This window comes from Pinus tabuliformis, chromosome 3_1 (genome assembly GCF_031772625.1).
Source record: "Pinus tabuliformis cultivar Carrire ecotype Pingquan chromosome 3_1, CPIR1, whole genome shotgun sequence".
In the NCBI taxonomy this organism is placed as follows: Eukaryota; Viridiplantae; Streptophyta; class Pinopsida; order Pinales; family Pinaceae; genus Pinus; species Pinus tabuliformis.
In genome coordinates, this window is record NC_142301.1 from 66,670,615 (window position 1) to 66,675,526 (window position 4,912).

General features: G+C 32.7%; 1 long non-coding RNA gene across 5 annotated transcripts; it reads right to left on the reverse strand.

Annotated features, from left to right (window-relative positions):
* Window positions 1-362: 362 nt before the first annotated feature.
* On the reverse strand, window positions 363-1,218 carry LOC149185808 (uncharacterized). 5 transcript variants are annotated; one of them, XR_016256087.1, is made up of 3 exons: window positions 1,061-1,218; window positions 669-965; window positions 363-552 (listed from the first exon to the last, which is right to left on the reverse strand). It is a non-coding gene; the product is annotated as an uncharacterized LOC149185808 (long non-coding RNA). The 5 variants fall into 5 exon arrangements; XR_016256089.1 differs by having other exon boundaries at window positions 669-962; window positions 1,061-1,201; XR_016256088.1 differs by having other exon boundaries at window positions 1,065-1,156.
* Between the last annotated feature and the right edge of the window lie 3,694 nt (window positions 1,219-4,912).

Sequence of the window (4,912 nt, forward strand, 5' to 3'; positions counted from 1 at the left end):
AACAATTTAAACCCGAAAATAAATGACCAAAACGAATATGTGGGAGACTTTTATTCTAAAATCAACTTGTGTAAGTACACAAATACACATCTTTTCAAATTACAATATACTACCATCTAAATAGAATGTGAATGTCATACACATCTATCTTGCATATGTTAATGAGAATATAATAACATGCATATGTTAATGAGAACATAATAACATAACCATTGCATATGTTAATGAGACCATACTAACGTAACCATCCATGGCCATGCCTATTCAGGGATTAAATTAATTTGTTTATTTATTTGGTTATTCAGTTAACTTATTATGAAATATGGCAACAAAAACATTAAATTGAGAGGTTTTCTAAAACATTAAAACAGAGTAACCAGGTAGGTAGTTTACTAATACATAAATTAAAATTACAATATAGCAGCATCCAACATGAATTGATATGGCAATGCCTTATAAGTAGACTATTTGGCTTTAAACTAACTATATATCAACACATAGTCAGTCTTAGATAAACCGATAATCTTCGACTGCATTTATTATTTCCCATACCTGCCATGCAATAACAATGTAATTAAGCAAAAGAAAAGAAATTCATGACGTTATTGTGCTATGAACAGAAATCGAAATATATGTGAGTGCAGTTCGTCTACTGAAGTTGCGATTACCTGGTGCTATAAGTTGGTCTACCTAAGGTTACTTAAGGTTCCTTTACCGATGTTGACTTCGTTGTCGCTGCAGGCGTCGCAGGCGTTATTGCTGTTCACCATGTTGTTGTTGCCGCTGTTGATTTCGTTGCCACTGTTGGTGGTGTTGCCGCTGTTGTCGCCAAGGATGGGATTGCCGTCGATCTGGGTGTTGGGGCCGATGACGTTCTTGTCGCCGCTATTGCACCTGCGGTCGACCATGTTGTTGTTGCCGCCGAAGTTCATATTATTGCCGCTGAGTTTCACCAGATACTACTTCTGCAAGAAAACGCCTTCAGTTCAACTCAATATGATATCTGACCTAATAGAAAATATAAAACAATACCTATGTTACACCAAATATACAAACAGACCTACAACGGGAGGCCAAAGTTACACCAAATATACAACCAGACCTACAACTGGAGGCCAAAGTCTGTAAGCAAGAGGTGAGAAATACAATGGTATAGCCTGCCTTATATAGAAGCAGTCGAACTCCAAACTCGGATTTGAAAACCATCTACACTCCCAGGGTCAAGTTTGCAAACAGCTAGACTGGCAACCAGGGTCAAATTTTGACGTTTTGAGTGCATGTGAGGACCATTTGATTTTTCATGTATTAAATTTACAAGACTGTTTGATGCTCAAGAAAAATTCCCATTCCCACTAATGTTGAAAAAGTCTTATCACGAGAATGACATGATCAATCATGCGAAGTCCAGCGTCACCAGGATGACATAGATCGAGCATCCATATGGTGGACGCCCTATTTACAGATGTATGAAATTATTCGCGCAATTGGGCAGACGAGTTATCTTTTTCAGGGAAAAAAATAAAATTCTTTGCCCTATTTACAGATGATACTACCCCAATTTATTCGTGCAATGGGGCATACTAGTTATTCTTTTTAGCCAAAATCTTTCGCGCAATTGGAGAGACCAGTTATTCGTTTTTAGCCAGAATCTTTGGTACTTGGTTCTATGTCAAAAAGATATATTATATTGTATGGAAAAGAAAGTGCAAAAAGATGTCATTTCTTAGAATCGTCACTCTCTTTTCTCTCTCCATCCCAAAAGCGAAGAATACTTACGATTTTTAATAAATTTATGGATAAGGTAACACAATTTTTTTTTGTTACAAGTAGACTTTTGCATTAGGATTTTACTCTAGCATCTACATGATTTTACTCTAGCATCAACTTTAATAAGAATCTTGGCATGTGCTAAGAGGTAAAGTGGTGAGAAGAATCTTTGCATGTGTTTAGAGCTAAAGTGAATGTATAATATTTTCAATACTAATAATATATTTGGTGGTTTTTATGACTAAATTTTATTGACTTTGTATTTTTATGGATCTTGAGAAGCTCTAAATCATAAAGTTATTAGACTAAATAAAAAGCAATGGATTAAATCATGTCTGATTTACATGTGCTTAGAGCCTTATAAACCAAGTAGACTCTCTTCATGGTTTTTATAGTGTTTTGATAGAATTATCACTATTAAGAGTTGGTCTTGGGGTTTATTGTAATTTCTTCTTTCTAAATGAAATATTCAATGAACATGACTTCCATGATTAAAGATAATTATGATGTGCTCAAGATAAATCCAAGACTCACTGTATGTATATACAAAATAAATACCTAACATGTATGTAAGAATCATAGTTATGTTTCTCATAGTGTAAGTTTAATTGGCCAAAAATATTTTCCATTATTCCTAAGATAGCTTCATCTATATTTTCATCATCATCATCATATCCTAGTGTGACAAAAAACACCAAAATTGCTTCTCTAGAATGCTTTCGGAAGATAGAACCTTGGAAAGGAAAGATACTTTCAAGAAGAGGGGCTCCTTTTGGGAGGTAGTAAGTAAATAGGTGTTTCACTTGAATTGTTGTTAGGGTTTTAAATATTGTGATCAAGGATTTTCATTGTCCAAGTGTGCAACATCCTAAGAAAGTATTGACATCTAAGGAATAGATGTAGTAGTTATTGGAAAAGTAATTGGAGAATAGTATAGGGAAAATTTTAAGGATTGGAGTTTAATTTAAAATTTAGATATTTTGGTGAATATTATAGCCCCTAATATGAAAATGTAAAATGTTTGATCATACTTTTATAAAAATATTTAGATTTATAATTCTTGTATATTATTAGATATAAAATTTTGGTGATATTTAAAGTAAAATAATTTTATATTCTAAAATTTGGGCGAATCACTTTTAGAAAAAATGGAAATTGGTGAAATGGAAAATTAGGCCAAGTGCCAATATTAGCCCCTAAAATCTTCCATGGAACAGTCATTGGACATCATGGCTTGGTCACAAGGATTGTCAAGTTTTACACACCCATAGACAATTTCTAGGAAATGGTAGGTTGCAGTGACAATAACTTTAGCAAGGTCACAATCCCATGTGTGAATTCAATCACAAGCATTCTACAATTTTCCAAAAGCTACTTGGAATTTTTTTTATGGAATTTCCCTAATAATGTAGTTTTTGAAAAAATCCTACTCAATGCCAATTAGGCTTTGGGCTTTAGGGTTGTGGGAAATGGTTTTAGAAGGAACAACACATTTATTTCTAAAAGCCATAGGGAATACTAGTAATTGTACAACTAATTCAAAGGAATAAATGGGAATAAAAGAACAAGCAAATGTGAATATTTTATATCTTTTGGATATTGGATAGTGTTTGATATTTAAAATTGAGCTCCAAATTTTGGCACTTTCTATAGTTGTAAAATTTAATGGAGCTTCCACAAATAGTAACTTTCTAGATTATATTTTTAAACCCTCACATAATTAGTTGAAACTAATACTACCCTATGGTTTAGATAGATTCCTCATTCTTATTTATTGTGGCTAAAAAAGTAATCATCACTATTTACTTTTCTAACCATTCTATAGTGATTCTAGTGGAAACCTCATTGGGATTTATTAGTGGTTTCCTGGAGGCTTGGCTAATGACTTTTAAAACTACCATTCAGGCTCAACAATCAATGTGTTGGTTCCACAAATGCAAGGTTGTCTTCTAATTGTGAAACTTTACTAACCCTTCAAATATCTTGTAACCCTTTCTTAGCAATGGGTATATGACATTGATCATCCCATAACGTTTGTTTTTCAATAATCCATGGATTTACTTGGAAGTTGTGAATGGATTTGCTTGGGACTTATATATTGATAGTGCCAACTATTGATATGATTGCAATGGTGCTTTAGGCCAATGATTAAAAATGATGCATAAAATTATGTAACACAACCTTAATTTATAGATGAGATCATCCTGGTCACCTTTATTCATGAAAAATTCAATATGATTACAACACGTGCAATCTCAAAAAATTTCCTAAAAGAAATATTGGAGTGAAAAGAAAGGCTCTATGAAACCCCTTTTCCATCCAAAACAAAATATAAGGGGCAGGGGATGGGCTCTCCACCACACCAACTTAAGTTCAAAAAGATAGATTATAAATTTGAATAAAGAGGCAAATAATGATCTCTTGGTAACTTAAATTCATTACCACCCTCACCCACAAAAAATATTTAAAAATAATTTTAAAAAAAAATCCTGAAATTTTTAATTCAAGTTTTTTTCATAAAAATATTTTCAAACATAACTAAATATCAACTTTATTTATCTAATTATGAATCCAATTAATATTATTAAAAAAACACTAAAACTATATATAGTCTTAAAAGCATTAACCACTAAAAATGTATTAACATGACCACCGAAACAAAAGTGTATTAAACATGCAATCCTATTATTATTGACAATTAGTGAAGTATTAAGCATAAAATATACTAGTATTGTGATAAGAGGTCACCATGCAAGATTATGGTAAAAGGTTACGACAAAGGTAGGGCCACGTGAAATTTTTTTTGAACCATCACAGATATTAAATCAACGAATCAAATCATATTGGCAATGTTATAAAATTCCTCCTCGCCCAACTCTAAGAAATGCTCACAAACATTTATGAATAAGTCGAGGGCTACATTGGTAAATAGGTTATTCACCTGTCGGACGTTGATTTATCTCATTATGCTGACGATGGACTCTGAATGATTGGTCAGGTCATTCGGCTGACGCTACACTTTTCCTGATTGATCATGTCATTCTCGTAACGCCAGCATTAAGCATATGATAACTATATTTTGTATTTATAAATCGCTATACCTGTTTCCATGTACACAAGTGGATATAAAGTAAATTTAGATATC